The sequence below is a fragment of the Triplophysa dalaica genome, chromosome 1, assembly GCF_015846415.1.
Source record: "Triplophysa dalaica isolate WHDGS20190420 chromosome 1, ASM1584641v1, whole genome shotgun sequence".
Taxonomy (NCBI): domain Eukaryota; kingdom Metazoa; phylum Chordata; class Actinopteri; order Cypriniformes; family Nemacheilidae; genus Triplophysa; species Triplophysa dalaica.
In genome coordinates, this window is record NC_079542.1 from 31,744,422 (window position 1) to 31,756,800 (window position 12,379).

Below are 12,379 nucleotides of genomic sequence, written 5' to 3' on the forward strand. Positions count from 1 at the left end.
ATGTCTTACAAAAACAACAGCTCCATCCTGACCAATAACTACCCCTGGTCCCTTCCATTCAGGGGTATCTGCTCTTTTGTAATAGACTTTGTCTCCTGTCACATCATCTGTAGGCCTGAGTTGCTAAGGTATTGCCCTTCGAATGCGCTCAGAGCACTCTGCCTCTGTACATGCTCATGTAGCATGTAAAGCTGAGATGTGTTCTTCTACTCTAGGACTCACAGTGGTACCTTCCAGAGCAGGTATTTTATCAAACAAAACAGAAGGAAGATTAGGATTCTGTCCAAACACTAGCTGATATGGACTGTATCCATGAACATTTAACATACTTTGAGGGTTTTTCTCTGGACTCTATTTTTTGTCCACTAGAGGTCACTATCTGGTCCTATCACTGCACTGATCAAGACCTGTTTTTAGTGTTATTGTTTGCACCTGTCTGCCTATTAGGTTGCCTTTTTAAGAGACTCTGTGTCTTTCAGTCTTTACTTCGTTATTGTTACTGTTAGTCATCTCTAGCCTTATGCGCTTTTGAGCTCTTTGTTCTCGCTCTCTCGTGGGTTTTTTTTCTCGAGTAGCTCTTGTCATTTGGATTACTTTTATTAAATTCACTGTGGATTCTATTTTTTTGCCCGGAGGATTATTTTCTTGTGGAAAATAAATCTACTAATTTTTTTCATGTGAGTGTCTATGCGTGTTGGACTCCACCTACACCCTGTGGCTCTGTGCTAAATGGTCTGATCGCCATCTATACGACCCAGGTTCAGGCCTCAGCCTGACAACATGCTGTTCTTAGCCATGAAGGCCCAATCAAGGGCAGTGTGCCAGTCACATCCATTTTCTCTTTCAACCTTCTGGATGTTATCTGTGAGTGTTTGATTGCGTCTCAAGTAGTCCATTGCTCCAAGGACTGTATCCTACTGTTGTTCTTGTCTCAATGTGAAAGTTTTCTGCCATGTCTCTAATCTCTGCATTATTGAACTCACCTCCATTGTCACTGTACAGCCTCTGGGGAGTGCCATGGACACTAATCCATGAGTGAATGATGGAGTTGACAATCTCAGATGACTTTTTGTTCTCCCAATGTTTCCAGGGCTGAAATGTGTGAAATGGTCAATGATGTGAAGATACCATACACCAGGTTCTAACTCATGTAAATCCATCGCCACTGTCTCATTGTATTCCGAAGCTAAAGGCAAACCAACAGCAGGTTTTGGCTTTGTTTTCTTGTACTTTTGGCATACTTGGCAGTCATTTACTATTTGTTGTAAGACTGCGAAACATTCTTTGTTCTTATTTCCAAAACTGAGCATGAGCCTATGTAGCATGTCTGCTGACGCGTGACCGAACTGTTTATGAAGCTTCGGAAGAACTTTGTGTTTCTCACCTGAAGACATATTTTCTGTCACCATTAGGATTTCCTCTTCAGCTTTATCTTTTGTAACTTCTTTGTCTCTGATATCAACACCGTAATGTCCGAAACTATTGATTTCAAGAGGAATGGATTGTTTGTACATCACTGCACTGTCTTTATCCATGTCCAAAATGGTCCCTGCCTTCTTCAGTGACGTTTTACTCTGCAGGAGTGGAATGTCAGCCTTAACAACTTCAGATTTAATTTGACATTGTCAGTCCTATTTTAGCAGGCAGCTTCACATTTCTCGTGGCATATACCAAATTCCCATCTCCGAACCGAAATGGTCTGCAACTAGGAGTTTCTAATTGCATCAGTTGGTCTTGGGTGAGGTCGTCAACATAATTTTCCAGCCATTTCTCCCCACACACAGTACGGGTAGCAGCAGGGTCAATAATTGCTGATCCCAGTGATTGTCATGAAAAACTCTATCTGACATTGAGGGCTTTGTAAACAATGTAATGTTACATTCCTCCACATTTGCATCTTCAGTAATTTTTACTTGTTCAGTTCTCTTTTGAGGACAGTCTTTAGCCCAGTGAAATGTGCTCTGGCAAATGGCATATCTGGATCGCTTACCGAACTTATCCTGTGGATTTTTCCCGATTAATGGCAGCTTTTGTTGTCCACTGTGCAATGTCGAGTATCGTATTCCTCAACCTTGTGGTCTTTGCTAGGTGTAAAACGGCGCGTCCTGGTTCACTTAGCATTTGGTGAGCCTGTCGGTTTCCCTCCGAAAATCCTTTTTAAGGGCCGACTTCATGTAGAAGAATTTTAATTCGGTGCATGCCTTCACTGCTAACTGTCTGCTTTGTTTGTTGATATAAGCAGTGTCCAATAGCTTAAAAGCTAGCACTGCATCTTGAAGCGTCATATTGTACTTTTTCATCTGGTTGATTCTCTGCTCAAAGTCAATTATGTAGTCCGCCATGGAAACTGAACTCTCTTTTCTTTTTTAGGAACATGTTGTCTAGCTTCGCCAATAGCGTTGCCATACCGTCATTACTGTCCAAGTCTTCTGCCGGTATTTCCATCGCCGTCTCACGGGCTCTCCCTTCAAGCCCCAAAGGAACAGCAAGGGCTTGGTTCTTTTGTCGAGATCGGTAACCCGCGTCCAGATATTAACTACATTTTTCCAACACTCGTATGGCCTGGCTTCATCAAACTTTGACGGAACTTTATAACTAGCAGCCAAGCTCTGCTACCATGTTACTTCCAATAAACACAACGTTTATTTCCGTTAACAAACTTTATTGCATGTAAATGTTACAGCTTGATGCAAAACAGACCTAGCCTCCAAACAGCTTCACATTCGCCCAAACATCTTCCTGCGCATGCACCATACCCTTTACCGTAGTGCATGGTGTAGGAGCACACCGTACCAAAGTGCGTTATATAAAGGGGAAATTAACATGTTAACAGGTCGACAGGAGGATGTGGTGGTTAACGGTGTCGTAGGCAGTAGATTTATCCAGCAGGATGAGTACAGAGGAGTTTGAGGCTGGTCTTGCCAAACTCAGGGCTTCAATGATAGAGAGCCAGTCTTCGTGGAATGACCGCTATTGAAACCTAACTGGTTGCTTTCCAGCAAGTTGTTCTGCGTGAGAAAGGAGGAGAGCTAGGAACATACGACACGCTCAAGAGTTTGCGATACTGGTTTGAAGTTATTTAATTTGCATAATATCCCCCAGCATCTGATTTACGCTAAAGTATAGCATTTCAGGTTAGTAGTTTAGAACAGAATTGGATTGTATTAAAAAGCCAAAATAATAATCGAGTGATTGGCAGAACCTGAAGGTGTATAAACAACATGTCGAATTCGACAGATACATGGATCAGCTTGTAAGGTCTGCATAGGCCTGAGTAAAACGTTGAGACAAAACAAGTGGAATGCCAGTCCAGAGATTCCAAATTACAATCTGCCAGACAGGCTTGAAATATATTCTTCAGTTCTGATCACTGCAGACACATTCATAATATAGTCAAGTTCCTGGCCCCAGGACAGTTTAAATGCATGATTTATATCCATGATAACATGCTACACACATTTAACATTTGCACAAACACCAATTGAAACATGCACAGTATATTTCCATGAAAAATGCATTGCAAAACAAAGACCTCATTCAAATTTGTCATGCATAGTCATTACCTGCAAACTGTAGAAAACAGAGCCAGCATTTTCAGGAAACATGATGGAGCGAAAGGAAAGAGACCTACAAAGCAATCGTTCAAATCTACAGCAATCTATTGATCCACAGCAGCCATCCAATCGATAGAACCATACAGGGAAAGGCGGAAAGCAAGCCTACAAAATAACCCCCCCCCATATAAAGAAGCAGCATTGAGAGCAATAAGTGATTATGTGCACATGGTTTTCACACCTTGTGCCACCCTTGTCATGACTGCAATGGGAACAGATCCAATTACCATCTCCTTGTGAAATTAAATTTCTCTAGGACTCCTTGTTTCTCTAGGACTCCTTGTTTCTCTAGGACTCCTTGTTTAAGTATAAACATTTAATCAATGTTCATTTTTAATATATATCATTTTCAACAAATAATAAAATTATATAGTGTCAATTTTCATTAAAACTGAAAATTAATATATTTTTTTTGGCATGTTTCAATATCTACCATATTCACAGCTCCAAAGAGGCTGGACGCTCTTAAATTCAACCTTGCAGTGTTAGATTATTCAAACAAATGGCTTCCCACTACTGGAAATATTGCATAGGTTAGGAGTCTCATGTACTTTGATGTCTAATGGTTTACTTATAATATCATCGTGCCCAGTAAAATGCATTACCATTTGACTGAGCATGCAGTAGCTTAAACAGAAATGCCAACGGCTTTTATTAATCAATGCTGACTTGCAAATTAAGGCCCAGTCTTTTGACGCGACCAGTCATACTGTACAGAGTCCGGATCTAAGTTTTATGAAGGATGACAGTCTTTTCAGGTCTGGTCTTTGGCCAAGGAACACTTGGAATAATTGCACTTTTTGAATAAACAGCCATTTTATCTCTAACACTGTTCAAACTGGACTACACATACACACTGCACTAATACAACAATCTACCTGCTACCACTGAATACCATCCAATGCACATCCATGACATTCGCGTATCCAATTTATAATTAATCTGCAGCACCTTTTCATATTATTGTGTGTACATAATGCAGAATGTGTAGATATGGTGTATAATGTATATTGATAACTAAGTATGTCTAGTACACTGTGTGTACTGAGTATATGTCTGTGTATATTGCACACTGTCATCTGTATAAGTCTGTATGTACCTAAATTGTTTCTGGGGTACGGTCTGAAGAATTTCACTCACCAAGGCACTTATGCTGCTGTGATGTGACAATAAAAGTGATTTGATGTAGCCGTTTCTTCCTGTTACCTGTTGTGTTTATATTGACTAATATACAAACTGTTCGGTTTAGGGGCGGGGTTGTGTTACATGCTCAAATTATCCTTGAAATTAATGATGTATACAAAATATGACGTCTGTTTAAATTCAAAATCAATAGACCCCAATATAATATAATATGGTTTATTAACATTACTGATAATGGAAATTGTGATACAAGGTTGCAATATTTAACCTACCTGGTGTTACATATTCTGCCATGCAGCAAAAAGTGTACAGAGTTATGTATTTCCTTTGAGACCAGATATATATTTTTATTCGTCTGACACTGTATAAGATCTCACTTAAACAATCCTAGTGATCCAAGAATGTTGCATTGCCAGATTGACGTATAACACCATTCAGCCTCATTTCCAGTGGAAATGTGAGTGCGCCTTCTCCAAAAAAATTAATAAACAAATAAAAAAATCAAAGAAACATTTTTAGCATAGCTGTCGTAGCAGATGTGTTCCAGTTACTGCAGTTAGAAGTTGTGTATGTACTGTCGGCTACAGGTGGAGCAATTTGTAACTATTTTACGAGGAAGCTGATTCATTTGAATTTGTACAATCACATTTGTGTTTTTTTAGTACAATTTGGTTTCTGTTTCGGTGCAGAATAATAATTCATACAAAATCGACAACTTGTAAAATTGTCACATCAGGTTGTCACAGGTTTTTAAACGTGTATGAGACATGCCAAAGTGTTAATGTGGCTGACTGAACATCAAATCCACTGTTTCTGGGTTGAGCTACATTACAGGATGTATACAAAAAATGCCAAATAATACTTTGAGCCAGAAACATATTAAATTGAGTTAAAGTAAAAGTCTGTTGGTTCCAAGGGCAGGTCAAGGGGGAGCTATACCCCCCAAATTGTCCTTGTTCACCATTAGCTTGAGTTTAACAAAAATGCTTAAATATTGAATATTCGGCCATAAAAACTCCCAGAACAATATAAATATAAGGTTTAGTAATGAGTAATGACAATCAAATCCCACCCAACCCTCTTATGTGTGCGCGCGTGTAAATGCTACTCACAACGAAAGAGGACCAGGCCTGGATTTTATGTAATGTTTTTTGATGATTGTGTGCCGGCACTCGACCGTGAGGGAGCGGCCGGCATTTTACTTTCATTTTGTGTTTTGTTTATTTTATTAGTAGTTGTTAAATGTTCGCCGGTTCCCACCTCCTTCCATCATTACTTGGAACTGTGCGTTTCTTTGCTATTTTTCCTTTTGATTTTTATGTTGACACGAACGTTGACGACTGACAGAGGACGTTTCTCATGTGAGTCTCATAGCGAGAACAGCTACCGCCAAGCCCTGTGTGAATGGAGCCTGAAATTGATATAATTATTTTAAGAAAGATATTACTATTTTGGACTGCATTATCTATTTTTTAAAACAAACAAAATATTTGTAAATAAAATGATTTGTGGAACATTTTATGCAGCTTTATTACACCTCAATGTATGTCAGCTCTCGCGCCCCTCATGTGAACTCTGGCGCCCCCCTAAGGGGGTCGCGGACCCCAGGTTGGGAACCACTGATTTAAAATACCAAGGTTCATTTCTGCTGTTCGGTGATGCTTTTGCAGCTATTTCAGATCCTGCCTTTGAAGTGTGAAAACATTCAAAATTTGAAGGAAACACTTTCTCAAAATAGCTTGAGCTTTTAACACATTATGCTTGATTGTCTAGTAAGAAGCTGGATGGGAGGGTATAAAGCTGTGAGTGGTTTCAGGGATGCCAAACAACACTTTGATATAAAGGATCCTTAAACGTTCTTTGGCAGGCTGGTTGGTTCCTTAAAGAACTCTGCATAAAACTTTTTCTTGCAAAAAGGAGGATAAGGGTTCTTCAGGCCATAAAAGGTAAAAAATATGTTTACGGTTGTTTGGGAACCAAGCATTGCTGTGAAGAACTACTTAAAGCACCTTTGTTTTTAAGAATGAAGAATATAGCAAGGATGGTTCAAATACTAGGATGATTGCCATCGAGATAGATTGTTAAAATGCATATAACAGATACTGAGGTCTTTAATAGTTCTTATGCTGTAAAAGACGTCTTCAAACCTTCTAATGCTTATCTTTTCAAATGTCAAGTTTTCAGTCCAAATTTAGTTTTTCCATTATTTTGTATGAGGACAGAGAAGGGGTTCACTCCCCCGTCTTCCACAGACCTGTCCAACAGGTGTAATTATGATGGATGGAGCAATTTCCAGCAGCTTTTTTTGTCAAGGGGGTCATACCCATCCCCCTTTCTCACAAACGTAATGGGTATTCAAACGACAAGTGTTTGACTATGACTGGTAAATAGCATCTAATGACTTATTTTGTACTCAAAGAACCCTTATTCAGCAGCACATTTGTGCAGTTTAAGTGGGGGATATCCAGCAACATATTGTTTTCTGAGGTGCTGACATTTAGGTTATGTAAAAGCAGTGAATAGTTCTAAACATTTGTTTAAATAACAAAAACAATCAGAGAAAAACATTTTGCCATGTGTTCAGAATAATTTCTTGCTAAGGGGGGTTGGAATAGTTACTATGTGGTTGCATTCTGTGGGTACCCACTGTCATGGAAAACCAGGAAATATCAGGGAATTTCTACATCATGATTTCCATGTCAGGAAGAAAAGAAAAGAGTTGCTTTAAAAGTTATGGAAAGGTCATGGTAATCACTTTATTAAACATACTGTACATTTTTCAAGTTTTGCTTTTCACTATATAATATATTATTTTGTTTGCTTTATTACCTTTTACCGATTGCTTGTGCAGAGTAAAACTTGCCCGCAGGCTGGTGTGAAATATCAGCCTTTCCAATGGACTTATTTAGTCTATTTTGAGATATAAGTAAAATCATTAGTCTGCAGATTCAACAGTTCAATAGATTCAACAGTTTGATTAATGATTTTGTAAAAATATAATCCAGCAACGAATGAAAAATCAATGGAATTAATCTGTCAACATTTTGGCAAGTATATGGCAAATTACACACCAAAATAAATTGTTAGGAAAAAGAATAGTGAAGCTTATAATGTTTGGTCCCGTTATAGCCAGATGAATTGAACTCTGTTTTAGTAATAAACAAAATACTTTTTCTGAGAGGTCGACAAAATTTGTGCCATACATGGTTCCACCAGTTTTTTTTTTTACATAAAATTGGTTTATATATAAGGTGTATTAAGACCTCACATAATGAAGCGTTATGTTTTAACAACCTTAAACTTAGTTATTTCTATCTATGCACCTTCATGGAATTCTTATGTTGTTTCTATACTAGCCATAAACGGACAAACAAATCTTAGTCCTGTGTCAGCCACCATATGCTTTAAAAGGGAGGGGTGGAGTGAGCCGTTGGTTTCGATTTGAAACTTCACCGCTAGTTGCTGCTAAATTTCATAGACTGGACCTTTAAAGGGATATTTCAAAAATGAAAATTCTGTCATGATTTAAACACCCTCAAATTGTTCCAAACCTTTATAAATGTCTTTGTTCTGTTGAACTCAAAGGAAGATATTTGGAAGAATGTTAGCAATTTTCTGTGCTGGGGCATCATGTACTACCGTAGTATAAAAAATATTGTATATTTGTTTTTGTTCTGTTGAACACAAAATGCAATTTTTGATGAATTTAGGAAAACCAACAGTTTTGGAGCAGCTTTAACTACCATATAATGTTTTCCTATGTGGTAGTGAATGATTTCCTAGAACTGAAAATTGCTATATTCTATGAAAAAATCTTCCTTTGTGTCCAACAGAAGAAAATAAATGTTTACAGATTTGGATCAACTTCAGGGTGAGTAAATGATGACAGAATTTTCAGTTTTGGGTGAACTGACACTTTAAGGACAACAGTCATCCATATTACATATCAATGGTTATATTGTGCGAAATTCTTAGGTGCTCGGCGTGGCTTCACTTTGGCATCTAATAAGTGCTACTTGACAGTCCGTTGTTTTTTCCACATGTCTGTATTCTGTTTGTGTTCCCTTCTTTTGTTTAACTTGTATAACTTTAATGTTTTTCTTATAGTCAATATGTTTCATGTACAGCTGCTTTGTTAAAATGAATTGTAAAAAGCGCATATAAATAAAGTTGACTTGAAATAAAGTTGAGACCTGCCATTTTTTAAAGTTAGACAGAAAGTTGTTACAAGCATCATAGAAGACTTGTTAAAGTTTGTACGGTTTTATGTAATCCCAGATCAGGGCTCTGTGGGGGCCAAACCATCTGCTGCAAGACTCTTTGTTTTTACAGAAAATAATTCTCTGTGGCTTAAACATCGAAACTTTATATTTTCTACCAGTAAGCTAAAGCAGAAGATGTCAAATCTGTGCTTTAATAATAATGCCAGTTATAACTATATAGTTTATTCCTAGTAGAGGTAGTAATCATAATGCATTTGGTCCCCCATCAAAGTTTCTTCTAGGCCCTCGAGCCTGTTTCCTTCAGTTGGTCTGTTGCTGCTTTTAGTGAGTCACTTTAGATATAAAGCATTTACTTTGCACAACAAGCAAATGTTGTATTTTTTTCCGATCAATAAACCACAGCTTATCAGATATTTATTTGACTATGAAGCTTGTTCAGTATACATGTCAAACACTTCCTTTGAAGAGAAGAAACATAAAAGTCTGTTAATTCTCTAAACACGGGGTGGGCAAACTTTTTACCTCGAAGGCCACATCAAGTTTTTGAATCCTTGTTAAGGGTCGTATATTATTTGCACATTAAATTTGATCTTTTTTATTTATTCCATACTGAAATTTGATAACTACTCTAGTGTATGTGAATGCAATTCCTAATACCCTGTGTTTTATAAACACTTTTGTATTGAAAAAAATGGCAAAACGTTTGCACACTTTCATAAGACACATTATTATAATAATTTACAGACCTTAGAATTTGGCTAACCTCGTGTTCTGATTGGGTTGGTGGAGGGGTAATTTAGGTGTAAGGGTTGGGGGAGGGGTAAATCCTTTTTTGTATGGAAGTAGCGAAATTTGACATGGTAGCATAAATTGGCAGAACAATGGATGTTTTTGCCTACCTCTGATCTAAACTGTGCCCTAAGGACTAAACATGCTATCATTTGTTTACTCTCATATGCCAATAGCTATGTTGATATGTTAAAAGTACAGTGTGTAGCATTTTGAAGGATTTATTTACCAAAATGTAATATATAATACAAAACTATGTTATGGCTGGTGAAGAAATACCTTACAAAATGAACCAAAATGTTTATATAACCTTACAATGAGCCATTTTATGTATATACACCGCGGGCACACCCTTACATGTAATTTATCAAATTGCACAGCCATGTTTCTATAGTAGCACTACACGGACAAACTGAGCGCGTTTCGTAAAAGGAAGGATGCACGGGACTATGTTCTTCTTCTTCGGGTGTGTTTTGGAGGCAGCTTGCAAAGCCACTACATAGAAGGATTAGCAGAAGTAGAGGAAGAACAATAACAACGTTTTCTTGTCGTGTTTTTTATTAGAAATAGAAACGGTTCTTTTCTTGCAGTAAGAAGTGAAATTTGCGCTAATGGCGGACCACACATAATCTGAACAAGAGCCGACAAAGCGCCAATCTGTGTCGTCAAAAAAGAGAAAATACGATGCAGCAAGGCGAAGTAGAGGAAGTAGAGGAAAAAAACAGCAGAAAACCCGAATAAACATCGGCGTAGTTCTTTTTAAAAAGGAGGGCACTGAAACAGAAAACGGGTTTGCTAAGCGACGCCGAAGTTGCCAGCTTTCTGCTGGACCGGTAAATTTGTCTAATTTCCGCAATATAAGTGAACTGTTTGTTTGATAGCTTTAGCTAACAGATGAGCATGATCATCAAGAGAAGTAGCGTTTTTCCTTGTACATTTTTAGCACTTTGTAATTGTATCATAAATTCTTGTTGCATGGTCCTGTGCAAATCAAGTTAGAAATCATGTTTACAATCATAATTTGCATAAATCGGTGTAAGTTATATTATAATGCTGTTTAGCTTCCACATCCTCTCTTGTGCGGTCCTCCCGGCTAACGTTAGCTCCTCTGCATCTCCAACAACCCTACCTCTCCGCCCTCTTCCTCTCCCTCTTACTACCTGTGTTTAAGTCCTCTGATTGACTCTGTGATGATGAGAAAAACGTCTGCTAAGACTTTTGCGGTTAGATTACATGCCTATAGCATTAGCAAGCCGTTTCAATAGGTTGTAAATTACGAACCAAGTTACCGTTCCCAAAAATGCTATGCAAAATAAGCGAATACATCACTGACACAATCATGGGCGTAAATCTCTTTTAATAGTAGGGGGGGACAATACATATAAAATTTCTCAAGAGCAATTTTTGAAGGGGACACAAATAACACAGTCAAAATTGTACTTACTACGACACAAAGCTACAATAGGCATTAGGTTTATAGGTGTTTCATGCAGACTTGCGGTCATATTATAACTGAATTGAAATTGTGAACAATAAAGCTTTTTTCCATTTATATATATGTTTTGTCTTTGTTGTGAAGACAGGAACTACCCATGATACTACATGTTGACATTGAGTCACTTTTTAAACACTTTTAAACTTTTAAAATGTTATCCTTATTTATACTACAACATTGTTTGACAAAGTAAACGTACATCGACATCATTGAGTGGTTGTTACTTTCAGCTGGCTCCGCCAACAAACTTTGTTCATGTTCGTGTACCCAAACAAACTTAAATTCTGTGTTATACTCGATGATGAATCGCCCGAGTTTCAGTAAACTGAATGTTTAGTTTATCCGCCGCGCACATACTGCACACAATAGATGCTGAGAAAACGATCCACTCCATCTGAATGAACGCTGAGCACCTTTTGTGGACGCTAGATATAGTGCCAACGTCACAAAACTGTAACCGGTGTGTTCGCGGCTGTGTGTGACACGGGACCTGAATGGCGGGATCGGTGGCTAAGTGTTGCGGTTAATGTTCACATCATGCAAGGTCGCTTAAAATATAACAATGAATGCGAAACGGCTTCGGCGTGTTAGTTGAAGTGTGTGAAGTCCTATTTAACAAGCTAATGTTAACTATCTAAGTAACGTTTAAATCGCTAACATAGCAGATTCATGGAAAATGCATCGTTAATCAGCATTTTCTGAAACAACTAATTTATTAATGAATCAGCATCAACTACATTAAAGAGAATAACTTCATTTAAAGTGAATAAAATATCCTTCTTACTGTAGTTCAACAACCACTGATGAACTGAGCCGCATAACTGACTTGAATGTGTTTTGCAATGCGCAGATGATATGAACGTGGAAAGCAGGCATTGGGCCAAACCATTGTGAGAGGCAGGGGAGGGGGAACTCAACAGTTTCTAAATTTAAAACGCATTTTTGCTTTTGTATTTTCTACTAATTACGCAATTAGATTAGATTAACATCAATATATTTATGACAATAAAGAATTTAATTGAGCGAGGGGGGGACAACTCTCGGATAGAGGGAGACATGTCCCCTCCGTCCCCCCCGGGATTTACGCCTATGGACACAATGCTAAACAAGTAACA